The sequence below is a fragment of the Ovis canadensis genome, chromosome 3 (genome assembly GCF_042477335.2).
Source record: "Ovis canadensis isolate MfBH-ARS-UI-01 breed Bighorn chromosome 3, ARS-UI_OviCan_v2, whole genome shotgun sequence".
NCBI lineage: Eukaryota > Metazoa > Chordata > Mammalia > Artiodactyla > Bovidae > Ovis > Ovis canadensis.
Window position 1 is genome coordinate 222,426,012 of NC_091247.1, and position 14,281 is coordinate 222,440,292.

Consider the following 14,281-nt stretch of genomic DNA (forward strand, 5'->3'; position numbering starts at 1 on the left):
TTAAGCAGAAAATTCCCAAATAACAAGCACATTATCCCAGAGGACACAAGCCCGGGGAATCTTCCCACCACCCAGACTAACAACCAGGAGCAGACCAAGCCAGGCCTTGGTGGGGTCATTCCACTGGCCCCTGCTTTGGGCAGGTCTCTCTGCTCCTGGAACAGCAAAGGCAGGAAGGGAGAGGGGGCGCTTCTGAGCAAATCGAAGGAGCTGAGGGCCTCTCCTCCACGCCCTGGGCGGCTTCCTTTTGCCAACAGAGAGGAGAAGAGAAAGAAGGCCCTTGATGCTGCAGGTTCGGGAGGTGGGTGTGTGGTCACAGGGGTGGCAGGGTCTACCCCCTCCCTGGCTGGAGGAGCTTGGAATTTTCTCCTGGCAGGAAGGGCCCACCCTCCTAGGAATGGAAAACAATCCCTGGCATCTGGCCCCTGAGGCGTACAAGGTTTTGACAATCAAGCATTATTATTCTCCCTGCCTCGCCCCAGCTCTATGCAGAGGGGAAACCGAGGCAGGCGGGCTGTCTAAACCAAGAATCTGCCCCTGGCAGATTCCAGTCGTCCCCTTCCCTGACCGCAGAATGTCAGAGCTGAGACAGCCGTAGAGCACCTGGAGTCTGAGACCAGAGAGGGCAGCCGTTCACCCAAAGTCACCCAGCTCGCTGCAGCAGTCGCTTACAGCTTCCACTAAGGCTCACTTCCAGGGCATCTTCCTCCAGGAAGCCTTCCCAGATCAGGTTCCCCTGGGCCTCTCTGCCTGCTTAAGACTTCACTCCTCCACTAAGCTGCATGCTGTAATTACTCAGACCTTGCTGTCTCAGTATTGTGTACAAAAATGTCTCATCTTCTCAGCCTATGCTGGGAGGGTGCCTCCTCATTAGCCTGGAAGAAAAAGCCTTGGGCTTCCCTGGTGGCTCAGATGGTAAAGAACCTGCCTGCAATGCCGGACCCAGGGTTCGATCCCTGGGTTGGGAAGATCCCCTGGAGGAGGGCATGGCAACCCACTCCAGTATTCTTGCATAGGAAATCCCATGGACAAAAGAGCCTGGTGGGCTACAGGCCATGGGGTCGCAAAGAGTCAGACATGACTGAGTGATTAACACTTGCACTTTCTTCAGAAGCCTTGGGCAGAGGCCTCCAAGCCCCTGCTCAAATACCTCCCTGGCTCCCTGCTGCCCAGGGACAAAGTCTAAGGCACTCAGCTCTCGTTAGGGCTCTGTGGCTGCACTCAGTCTCATCCTGTGATCCCACAGGCATGGGTCTCACTGAGTTCCTGGTGGCCTCTGCCAGGCCGTTTCTTTCCCTGCAGCTTCCTTGACTCCCCCATCCTTCCCGGGCCAGAGCATCCTCATCTCTGAGGCCTCAGTGAGACCACCTGCCTGGGGCCAGTGTCTCCTCTGGACCACCTCGGGCTTCCGCTCTGCAGCCCCACTGCCCTGCCAGTGGCGGCCTCTGCCGGGACACCCACTCCCCAAGGCTGGGCTGGGTCTTACCCCACCTGGGTCTTAGACTAATGGGGACTGTGGGTCTTTACTGAGGCCCCACGGCTGGTTCCAGCCTCTCACAGGCCTTCACTCATCAGATCCCAGCAACAAAGCTAGGGACAGATTCTGGGCTGATCACGCCCATTTTACAGATGATGAGACCAAGCCCAGTGTGGCTGAATGGCTTCCTTAAAGTCACACAGTCAGCAACAGAGCTGAGATGGGGACCCTGAGAATCTGGATCCAGAGCCCACGTGCTGTCCTGTTAGGTCACATCGCCCTGGGAAGGCAAGGGACGGAAGCGCTGAGCCTGCAGCAGCACTGGGGAGTCTCGAGACCACTTAGCTCAACCCTACAGCCCACAGAGGGCAGAGCACTTATTTCAGGATCCCCTCCGCCCACCACCCACATACCTGTGTGCAGAGAAACACACACAGAGAAAAAGTCACACACATGCACACTCACACTTGGACACAAGCCCCCAGCCCCTGGGACCCGCCTGCAGGAAACCCTCAGCTGCCCAAGCCTTTTTCACTTCAGCTTTTTCCTAAATTTGCTTTGAGGAAGTTGCTGGCCTCTTGGAGTTCTCTCTCTCACGCGCTCCAGACCACATCCCTTTCCACGCACTTCCACCTTCTCTGGAAACCTGAGTTCCAACTTCTCAGAAAAACCTGAACTCTCCTGGAGAACAGGAGAGGGGGCGACAGACAGTAAACAGGATGCATAAGTCCCTTCTGCAGATGGTAGTGAAACCGTGGAACGTGGTTTGGGACCTGAACCTGCAATCTTTTCACTGAAACCACATTCTTGGAGTCAGGACTTCACGAAGCTCAGGTTCTTGATGTCTCGTCACAGAAAGAATTCAGTAAGGGTCAAAGTGATAGGCAAGAAGCGGATTTATCTGAGCACCACCAGGGCCTGGGGGTTGTCAGTTTTTATAGGGGAGGGTAATTTCATGGACTAATGAGTGGGAGGAGTATTCCACCTATTTGGGGAAAAGGGTGGGGAATTTCCAGGAATTGGGTCGCGCTCACTTTTTGACCTTTATGGTCGGCCTTGGGACTGTCATGGTGCCTGTGGGTGTGTATTTAGCTTGCTGATGTGTTATAATGAGCATGTACTGAGGCTCAAGGTCTAGCAGAAGTTGGCTCATCTGCCATCTCGAACATATTTGGTGCTAACCCGTATATGTTGTGTCCTCAGGCTATGTCATTCTTTTAAAGGTTGTGCCCTGCCCCTTTCTCTCTGGTTTCAGTATCAGGGGACAGGCTGCAGAAGAAAGGTGTGGAGGGGTAGCAGGTCAAGAGTACCGGGGAAGCAGGTTCCAGCAGCAGTAAATAGGGTGATGTCTGCGGTGAGAAAGTAGCATCTCTCCCTGGGTCAAGAAGATCCCCTGGAGAGGGGAATGGCAACCCATTCCAATATTCTTGCTTGGAGAATTCCAAAGACAGACCATGAGGTCGTAAAGAGTCGGATACGACCGAGCAACAAACACACTGCAGACTTCTAAGCAGAGGCCTTCTGGGAAGAGGAAAGAGCCAGTGCAAAGGTCCTGGGGCAGGAGTGGGCCTGCCATGTCAGAGGAACAGAGAGGTCAGTGTGGCCGTGGATGAGCATGAGTTCAGGGAGAGTTAGAGAGGTGAGGTCGGGGTGGTAGGGTGTCTAGGGTGGCCCAGGCTTTTCCTCTAGTGACGGCATTGATGGGAACCATGCAGGGCTCTGAGCAGAGGAACGATGCCATGTGTGTGCATGTGTTAAAATACAAGTAAGATGAAATATACCACCTTCACCATTTTTAAGTGCACAGTTCAGTGGTATGAAATATATCCATGGGACTCCCCTGGTGGTCCAGCGGCTAAGACTCCACGCTTCCACTGCAGGAGGCCAGGGTTCGATCCCTGGTCAGGGAACTAGATCCCACGTGCCGCAACTAAAACCCAGTGCGGCTGAAGACATAAATCAATAAATACTGGTATACATTCACCCGGTTGGCAGCCACCACCCATCCCTGTCACTCTTCTCATCTTGTAAAACTGAAGCTCCATATGGAGGGAGGCAACCTGACTTGAGTTCTAACAGGGTCACTCCGGCTGCTGGGTGGACCCTCCACAAGGACGTCCAGACAGAAGCGGGAAAACCAGACAGAAGGCAAGAGGCAGGAGCCCTGGGTTCCCCCGGGGCCCCGCTTCCCTGACTACCTCGATGACCTTGGACAAACCATTTTGTTCATTCTTAAGCTTGTTTATTCATGCCTTTGGTCAGTTGGTCTTTCAAGAAGTATCTGTTGAACACCTGCTATGCACACTGTGCTGTGTACAGAGGGCGCAAAACGAGCAGAACAGACTGGCCTCTGACTCGGGGAGGTGCCGTGTGGCTGGGAAGACAGACATGGAGCAAAGAGCAGCAAAAATAATGGAGTGATAACGCTGGTGCGGATGGTGCAGGAGAAGCAGAGAGAGCGTCAGAGGGAAAGCATTCTAGCAGAAGCTCTGAGGCGTGGGCCTCCTGCTTCTGTGAAAAACTTCCTCTCCCTTCCCTCCTCTAGATAAAAGGGAGCAGAGGAACCCCAGTGGTCCAGCCCGGATTCCTAGCCTGTGAACTGGCTGTCCTCTCTGTGCCGGCTGCCCCTCTAGATGTGACGAGTAACTGAGCCAATGCAGGGAATTCCCTGGGGCTGCAGTGGTTAAGAATCCACCTTCCAAGGCAGGGGACTCGGGTTCAATCTTGGTGGTGGAGCTAAAAGCCCCACATGTCACAGGACAACTAAGCCCGTGCCCTGCAATTACTGAGCCCACATGCCACAGCTAGAGAGAAGCCCGCACACCACAGTGCAGATCCCGTAGCACGACTAAAACCCGATGCAGCCAACAGAAAAATCAATGTTTTTTTTAAAAAGAGAGAGAGGCGACTTCCCTGGTGGCCCCACGGTTAGGAATCTGCCTTCCAATTCAGGGGACAGAGGTTTGATCCCTGGTTGGGGAACTAAGATCCCACGTGCTGCAGGGCAACTAAGGCCCTAAAGAAGCCTGTGCATCACCAAAAATAAAAAATAAAATATGAGAGAGCCAATGGGTGGCAAGCTCCAGATACACAGATACACAAGGCCACGAGGCCCCACCCCCACCCACTCCAACCTGGTCTACAAAAGTGGGCTCCCTCCGATGAGGTGCAACGACAGTCTCAGGGGAGACCTCCCACCAGCCACCCCCGAATCTCTCTCGACTTGCTTCCTGCTGTGCCTGAAATCCCTGTTACAAACTCATTCCTTTGCACTGTGCTTTCCTACCCTTCCAGAACCACACATTTATTCGGGTTAGCCCTGGGCTGGGTGTTGCTCAGCTTTCAGAGGCTCAAGCCTCTCTCTTTCAGGAAGCCTTCCCTGACTATTGCTGCCCGTGGAATCTCTCTTTCCCTCCCTTTTCCTCACTCTCTCTTTCCTTGCTCTGTGCTGGCTTTTGGCTTTCACTGTCTCAGCTAAAAGGGTCCTGAGAAATCCAACCCAGGCTGCCCTGAGCCCCCATTCTTTCAGATGAGGAAACTGAGGCCCAGATACTGAGTTCTCATGGCAAATGGTTTGGTCATCTGTGGAACAGAAGTAAAATACTACCTCTTTGGGGTTCTGTCCAGACATTCAGTATTTACTGATAGGGAGTGTGGATTGGACATTGAGTGAAGACTCAGGTCAGCGGCGTGTCCCATAGAGGACCTGCTGAATCCTCACTGCGGTTTCCGGGGGCTGTCACAGTGCTAGAAGGGGCTGAGCTGGCATCCAGCCTGACTCACCTCATGAGGTCATCACAGCACAGCCAGAAGGCCTGGGCAGGATGACTCTGGTGGCCCCACATGACCAGGGCACACCAGCCTGCGATGAGCTGGAGGTTGACTGGGGCTAAATGGTGATACATGTTGAATGCCACACCAAGGTGCCTGATGCATTGCTGATGTTGTTCAGTCGCTGTCATGTCCAACTCTTTGCGACCCCATGGACTGCAAAACGCCAGGCTTCCCTGTCCTTTGCCATCTCCCGGAGTTTGCTCAAACTCATGTCTATTGAGCCAGTGATGCCATCCAACCATCTCATCCTCTGTCACCACCGTCTCCTCCTGCCCTCAGTCTTCCTCAGCATCAGGGTCTCTTCCAGTGAGTCAGCTCTTCGCCTCAGGTGGCCAAAGTATTGGAGCTTCAGTTTCTGCATCTGTCCTTCCAATGAATATTCTGGGCTGATTCCCTTTAGGATTGACAGGTTTGATCTCCTTGCAGTCCAAGGGGCTCTCAAGAGTCTTCTCCAGCACCACAGTTCAAAAGCACCAATTCTTCGGTGCTCAGCCGGATGCACAGGATGTGATAAATACAAGTTTTTGCTGTATGCACAAAGAAATGTGCTGCGGAGAGTCATGGAAAGCTCTTGAGCAGGGTAGGGCCCTGCCTTTGACGGAACACATCTTGGAGCACTCAGGTGAGCGGCTGACCCTGAGGAAACAGGAGGGCGTGCTGTCTCCAGGGGCCTTCGTGTCGCTGTGCTGGTGTGCTCACAGTCGGATGGAACCAGGTGACTGGGTCAGGGTGGAGGTGTGCTTGTGGGCACTGGGGCGTGAATGGGCTGCTGTGCTCCAGGGAGCTGCTGTCCCCTTCTGCTCAGGCTCCCCACATAGAAAATGGGGGTGATAAAAAACTCCCCTCCTGTCACCTTGGGGGGCAGGGGGCAGGGACTTTGAGAATGGACAAGTCACATCCCTGCCTGGCCTAGCGCCTGGACAGTGGGGAACCTTCACATTAGGACCACGGCCTGGGTCCCTGTGTGATGCCCCAGGCTGGGTGACGAGGCTCTGGGGAGCGGCTGCTGTGGGGTGGGGGCCTGCTTGGAGGAGCCCGTGGCGGGGGATGAGGTGGTGGCCAGGGAGATGGGGAAGTTGGCCTGTCAGCTATCTTTAGCGCCTTCTCTCACAGCCCTTTTCCTCTGCCTGGCTACAAGGGGCTGGGGCAGGGAGCCAGGAGAAGAGGTCACTTCTCCATAGTCACATGAAGCCCGGTGACCCAGAGGCCAGCTGTGGGGCTCAGGCAAGTGGAGGGGGCCGACTGTGGTACCTGGTACCCCGCCAGTGTGCTGGCCGCCCTGAGGGCAGCATCCCCTGGTGCCCCCCATCATGCCACCTCTCAAGCAAGCAGAGGCCGGAGTCGGGCATCTACGAGGGGTGGTCGGTGCCGTGGGGGCTGCTGGGATGTGGCATCCTCTCTCGCTCCTTGTTCCTCGCCACGAGCCTCCAGGCCCCCATTCAATGAGGGCAGTGCAGTGCAGTGGTTAGCACCAGCCTCCTGGGGCCTGGACTTGGCTCTCTGCGTCAGCACTGCTGAGAGTCCCGTCTGAGTGAAGGCCTCTGATTTAGTCTCCCAGGTCTCAACGTCCTCACTGTGAAAACAGGAGTGACGCCAGGAACCTCGTCACACCGCTCAGAGGACTGTCACAATCACCCAGGGAGACAGCATCTAAGATGCCTGGCGGAGAACATTCTACCTCTCTGACCTGGAAAGAGTCTCTGAATCTCTCTGGGCCTCCATTTCCCCAACTGTGAAATGGAAATAGTGGTTGCAAGGATTAAACAGAGTAGCTTTGAAAGGGTCTAACATAAGGTTTGGCACACAGTAGGTACTCAACAAATAAGCCTCCTTGGGCACTTTCCTGGCATTCCAGTGGTTAGGACTGCAGAGGGCAGGGGTTCTATCCCTGGTCAGGGAACTAAGATCTCGCATGCTACATGGCAATGCCCAAACAAAAACCAAAAACCAAACAAGCACCAACTCCTCCTCCTTTGAGCCAAAATATGCTTTGCAGGTCCTAATACCATAGGATTAGGGTGAAGAGATGCTCAGGTTCAAATCCCACCCCACAAGTTATACACTGTGTGCCCTTGGGCAAGTCGTACACTCTCTCTGAGCCTCAATTTATTTATAAAATGGGGGTAATAATTGGAGCTGCCTCAAGGGGTGATCCTGAGTATAGTTCAGTTCAGTTAAGTCGTTCAGCCATGTATGACTTTTTGCGACCCCATGGACTGCAGCACACCAGGCTTCCCTGTCCACCACCAACTCCCAGAACTTGCTCAAACTTATGTCCATCGAGTCAGTGATGCCGTCCAACCATCTCATCTTCTGTCACCTCCTTCTCCCACCTTCAATTTTTCCCAGAATCAGGGTCTTCTCCAATGAGTCAGTTCTTTGCATCAGGTGGCCAAAGTATTGGAGTTTCAGCTTCAGCATCAGTCCTTCCAATGAACATTCAGGACTGATTTCCTTTAGGATTGACTGGTGTGACCTCCTTACTGTCCAAGGGGCTTGCAAGAATCTTCTCCAACCCCACACTTCATAAGCATCAATTCTTTGGTGCTCAGCCTTCTTCATAGTCCAACTCTCAGAGCCATACATAGCTACTGGAAAAGCCATAGCTTTGACTAGACAGACCTTTGTCCATAAAGTAATGTCTGCTTTTTAGTATGCTGTCTAGGTTGGTGATAGCTTTTCTTCCAAGGAGCAAGCGTCTTTTAATTTCATGACTGCAGTCACCATCTGCAGCAATTTTGGAGCCCCAAAAGATAAAGTCTGTCAGTATTTCCATTGTTTCGCCATCTATTTGCCATGAAGTGATGGGATCAGATGCCACAATCTTCATTTTTAAAATTTTGAGTTTTAAGCCAGCTTTTTCATTCTTCTCTTTCACTTTCATCAAGAGGCTCTTTAGTTCCTCTTCACTTTCTGCCATAAGGGTGGTGTCATCTGCGTATCTGAGGTTACTGATATTTCTCCCAGCAATCTTGATTCCAGCTTGTGCTTCATCCAGTCTGGCATTTCACATGATGTATTCTTCATATAAGTTAAATAAGCAAGGTGACAACATACAGCCTTGACATAATCCTTTCCCAGTTTGGAACCAGTCCATTGTTCCATGTTCAGTTCTAACTTTTGCTTCTTGATCTGCATATAGATTTCTCAGGAGACAGGTAAGGTGGTCTGATATTCTCATCTCTTTAAGAATTTTCCACAGTTTACTGTGATCCACACCGTCAAAGGCTTTAGTGTAGTCAATGAAGCAGAAGTTGATGTTTTCCTGGAACCCTCTTGCTTTTTCTTTGATCCAGTGGATGTTGGCAATTTTATCTTTGGTTCCTCTGCTTTTTCTAAATCCAGCTTGAACATCTGGAAGTCCTCGGTTCATGTACTTTTGAAGCCTAACTTGGAGAATTTTGAGCACTACTTTGCTAGCATGTGAGATGAGTGCAATTGTGAGGTAATTTGAACATTCTTTGGCATTGCCTTTCTTTGGAACTGGAATGAAAACTGACATTTTTCAGGCCTGCAGCCACTGCTGAGTTTCCCAAATTTGCTGGTATATTGAGTGCAGCACTTTCACAGCATCATCTTTTAGGATTTGAAATAGCCCAGCTGGAATTTCATCACCTCCTTTAGCTCATAGTGATGCTTCCTAAGGCCCACTTGACTTCACACTCCAGGATGTCTGGCTCTAGGTGAGTGATCACACCATCGTGGTCATCTGGGTCACGAAGGTCTTTTCTGTACAGTTCTGTGTATTCTTGCCACCTCTTTTTAATCTCTTCTGCTTCTGTTAGGTCCATACCATTTCTGTCCTTTATTGAGCCCATCTTTGCATGAAATGTTCCCTTGGTATCTCTAATTTTCTTGAAGAGATCTCTAGTCTTTCCCATTTCTATTGTTTTTCTCTGTTTCTTTGCATTAATCACTTAGGAAGGCTTTCTTATCTCTCCTTTGGAACTCTGCATTCAGATGGATGTATCTTTCCTTTTCTCCTTTGCCTGAGTATTGAGTTTATATATATGAAGTACATAGGACAGTGACTGATAGGTATAAATTATTCATAGTTATTACCACCTGCTAACCCAGGCACCACCCTCTGGAGGCCTTCAAAGTCAACATGAGCGCTGGTTATCAAGGGCAAGGAGCTGGTGAAGTTGGGCCCTGGGCAGCATGTGGGTCCAGACGGCTGATGGGTGCCAAGGGCAGTCATTCAACATTTAAAAGTTCTGATGTTAACAGGGGCTTCCCTGGTAGCTCAGTGGTAAAGAATCTGCACGCCAATGCAGGAGATGCGAGTTCAATCCCTGGGTCAGGAAGATCCCTGGAGAAGGAAATGGCAACCTACTCCAGTATTCTTGCCTGGGAAATCCCATGGATAGAGAAGCCTGGCCGGCAACAGTTCATGGGGTCACAGAAGAGTCGGACACAACTTAGCGGCTGAACAACAATGTGTTAATAGGGCCTGGAAGTGTCCTGAATGCCACCTCCCTCATTTCTGGGCTCATAGATGTTAACCCTCTCTCCTCGTAGGGGTCCAGCTCAGGCTTTGGAGCCTCTGCTGGAAGGACAGGGAGAGCTCTTGGGGTTCCTGGGAGCAGCCAGGAGTCCGGATCCTGGAAGGCATAGGGAGCTGGAGGGGACAGCAGGCCCTGAGTGCCAGCCTAGCAGCAGAATGTCGTAAGGAAGGCGGGGGACCCACAGAAGCTTCAGACAAGCCGCTGCGTGCCGAGAGCCGATGGGAGAAGGGTGACGTCGCTAGAAGCCAAGGCCAGGCACCTGGGGGGCAGGGGCAGGGCTGGGGGTGATGGCGGATGAGGACTGAGGGGCAAGGATTGGGGAAGAGCACCTCCACCCCCAAGCCTGTATCCAGGTGAGCTCCACAAAGTTGCTGGCTCTGCCTTTTAAGGCAATGGTGGCTTCTGCCATCTCCATGTTCTCACTTGCTCAGAAATTTCCAGCAAGTATTTTCTTTATTCTTTTTTTTAGGAGGAATGGAATGAAGCTCCTTGTTTTGTCACCGCAGGATTCCGGAGAGGCCTGTATGGGGTTCTGGTGACAGGAAACACAGACCTCTGGGCACTTGGAGACCGCTCTCCGTGACACGCACAGACACGGATCTCAGGAGGCCCGGACGCCTGTCCCGCCCACTGCAGGCCCACGGAAAGGCCTGGGGACCCCCGTTCGGGACACCCAAGCACTGATGAGTCCCAGAGATGCAGGGAACGTTTATTGGGCACCTGCTACATGCCCACTCACTCAGACTTTCCCCTGGAGAGTTGTTTCCTTTCAGAGCTCAGATCTGAGCCCCAAAGCCTCGTTCCCACCTCAGGGCCTATGCACCCACTGGTCTTTTTGAGTGGGGCATGTTCACCCCTTAGAGCTCCACGAGGTTGGATCCAATACACCCTCAGGTTTCAGAAAGGCCTCCCCTGCCCCATCTCACTCGATCCCTGTTTTATTTCTTTACAGCATTTAGCACTTCTTTTTTAAAAATTAATTTATTTAATTGAAAGCTAATTACTTTATAATATTGTTGTGGTTTTTGCCATACATTGACATGAATCAGCCATGTGTACATGTGTCTCCCATCCTGAACCCCCCTCCCTCTTCTTTTAAAAGTGCATTTAGGGGAGTTCCCTGGCAGTTCAATGGTTAAGACTCCATGCTTTCACTGCCGAGGCCCGTGTTCAATCCCTGGTCAGAGAACTAAGATTCCACAAGCTGCACAGCACAGCCAAAAAGCATATACTATGAAAGAAACGTTCTCAATCAATGTCTGTAATATAGAGCCCTTCACTACCCAGTGTGTGTGTGTGTGTGTGTGTGCGCGTGTGTGTGGGTTGCTTCAGTCATGTCCAACTCTTTGCGACCCTATGGACGGTAGCTCATCAGACTCCTCCGTCCATGGGATTCTCCAGGCAAGGATACTGGAGTGGGTTGCCATGCCCTCCTCCAGGGGATCTTCCCGACCCAGGGATCAAACCCACATCTCTTTAAGTCTCTGGCGTTGGCAGGCAGGTTCTTTACCACTAGTGCCACTTGGGAAGGCCCTCATAATCCAAGACTCAGCTCAAAAAGTTTAACAACCCAATAGTAAATATAAGTTTCCAATTTGAATGAAGAGTAAAATATACCAGTCAGGGCCCTGGTATACCCAGGACCTTACAAAATGATAATATTCAAAAGAAGCTCACAGTTTGGAGGGATTCCCAGGTGGCCCCAGTGGTAAAGAACCTGCCTGCCAACGTGGGAGAAAGAAGAGACACAGATTCAATCCCTGGGCTGGAAAGAGCTCCTGGAGGAGGAAAGGGCAATCCACCCCAGTATTCTTGCCTGGAGAATCCCGTGGACTGCAGCTACACAGCACGCACAGTTCAGAATCATCCTACTGGTTTTAGACCCACAGCAATTCTTTTTGTAATAATTGGATTTAACAGTATCATAATTCTAATGAACAAGTTAAATCATGTGTGTATGCTCAGTTCTGTCTGACTCTTTGGGACCCCATGGACTGTAGCCCATCAGGCTCCTCTGTCCGTGGGATTTTCCAGGCAAGAATACCGGAGTGGGTTGCCGTTTCTTCCTCCAGGGGATCCTCCCAACCCAGGGATTGAACCCATGTCTCCTACATTGGGAGGCAGATTCTTTACCACTGAGCTACTTGGGAAGCCCCAAGTTATATCAGGGATCTCTAAATTCTGGAATCGACTAACAGATGCATCAATCAACTAACTACAAGTAAGTATTACCCCACATCTATCACCAATGACTCAGATGTTTCTTTTGAATCATTCGACTATTTCATTTTCAAAGTTCTGAAAAGGCCAACAGACCATACAAAGATTTCTTTAGGCTCCTGCTTAACACTGACAGCTTCCGCAAACTGCTGGCCTTGATTCAGGGCCAAAGCATCCATCGCTTCTATTATCTAAATAATAAACCTTAGCAGACCAACGCTTTTTTTTTTTTTAAACTTTTTTACGCTGTGAGACACAGCCTAGGAGATTATTTCCATGACCAGGGATAGAATCTGTACCCCCCTGCAGTGGAAGCTCAGAGTCTTAACCACTGGACCGCCAGGGAAGTCCCTCGTCACTTCTAAAACTGTCCTGTTTGCCAGTGTTTACTGTCTGCCCTCCCCAACTAGAGGATAAGCTCAAGAGCTGGGCCTCTAAGTTCAGCACGGCTTCCCCAGCACCTGTGTGCCTGGCGGGCACTCAGGGTTTCTTAAGAGTGAAGCTGATCCCACACACATGGGTGGGCTTACTGCTGCCCCTGGGAAGCCCAAATTCTCATTCTGACCACAGCTCCAGTGGTTCTGTGCATCCACTGGGTCCACCTTCTGCACTGGGTCCCACAACCCCCACTGCCAAGGTGTCAGTCTCCAACCAGCTGAGGCTGAGGTTCAGATCTGTGACCTGGAAGGTGCCCAAGATCACTCCCTGGCCAGGGGGAGGGCAGAAACAAAGAGGAGGATGGGGACATAGGGATACAGGGATGGTCGGCAGACAGGGGCTCAGTCAAGCAAGCCTGCTCCTGAAGTCTCTCTGTGCACAGGTGTGGGGCCAGGAGGGTGCCGTCTGTCTCTGCTGTCGGATGCATGTGCGCACACCATCAGCCTGTTCTCTGGACCCCATCTCTACAGTTGTCATCCTCTACAACTGGGCAGATTCCTAAAAGGGAGTGAGGCCCAGCCAAGACATCTCAAACCAGCAAAGCCTTTCCTACCTGGGCTGGATGGGCAGCTAGGCTCCAGGGCTGACATAAGGTCCGCGGAGGCCCCCGGGCTCAGAGGCCAAGGGCAACTGGGGTGGGCGAAGGGACGAGGTGGGGCCTCAACCATCTCAGCACCTTCCCCAGGACGGGAGAAGCTTCTGCAGTGACAAGACCAGGAACCCAGCTCCCATCCTCTGGTTCTGCCAGAGCTGCCTGGTGGCCTTGGGGCAGGTCCTGACCCTCTCTGGCTGTGGGCTTGACTCCGGGGACTATGGGGCATCTGAAGCGGCCCTGGTTGAGGAGGGCACTGAGCCTCCTGCAGTCCAGAGCCCTCCCGCAAGGCTGTCCCAACGGGGAGCTGCCCACTCTTGCCCCCTGGTGGCTGCAGCCTTGAGTGCAGCTCAGGGCCCGGGTCCTGGGAAGATGGGTGTTGCAAGGATAGCAAACTAGCAGAGGCGGGCTCCGAGGCCCACTGCCCCACTCAGCTCAGAAGGGACTCCAGGAAAGCTGGGCAAAGATGGTGGGGAGGGGCCCCAGGCTTAAGGGTTCTTGCTCAGCCTCCTCTACCACAGAACCCAACCAAGTGTGGAGGGGGCGGGGGGTGGTGTGTGGGGGGCACGTTTAATGAGAACCAGAGGCTCAATTCAGGCCACCTCCAGTAATCCTGACACATAACCCGCAGTGCCTTGAGTTAGGTTCCTTGGTCAGGGAGATCCCATGAAGGAAATGGCAACCCACTCCTGGACTCGTCTGCAAAATGGCACAGGGGAGCCTGGCATCTACCCAGTCCATTGGGTCAGAGTCACACAATGGAGCACATATGCTCACTGGGCCAATCTTCCCATTACGACTCCTCCAAAAGAAAACCAAGGCTCAGAGAATACCAGAACCAGCCGGCTGCTAAGATGCTGGGCAGGGATGTCAGAAGTACGGGGGCTGTGGTCTCTGCCCCTTAGGTGGGGCCAAGGCAAAACATGCCACTTAGACGACATGGGCAGCTGGGACTGGAAAGGAGATGCTGGGATTCACTGCACCAAAGGGTGGGCGAGACCCCAGAAGCCAGCACAGAGGTCCAGGAACCAAGCTCTCAACAGCCTGGGTTTGATCCCTGGGTTGGGAAGATACCCTGGAGAAGGGAAAAGCTACCCACTTGTGTTCTGGCCTGGAGAACTCCATGGACTGTAGTCAGTCCATGGGGTCAGAGAGTCGGGCACGACTGACTTTCACAATGCACTGCAGCACTCCAGGCTTCCCTCACCATCT

General features: G+C 52.3%; 1 non-coding gene across 1 annotated transcript; it reads right to left on the minus strand.

The window, feature by feature from the left end:
- Positions 1-12,074: 12,074 nt before the first annotated feature.
- LOC138438481 (small nucleolar RNA SNORA2/SNORA34 family) lies at positions 12,075-12,209 on the minus strand. The gene has a single exon (XR_011256407.1). It is a non-coding gene; the product is annotated as a small nucleolar RNA SNORA2/SNORA34 family (small nucleolar RNA).
- Between the last annotated feature and the right edge of the window lie 2,072 nt (positions 12,210-14,281).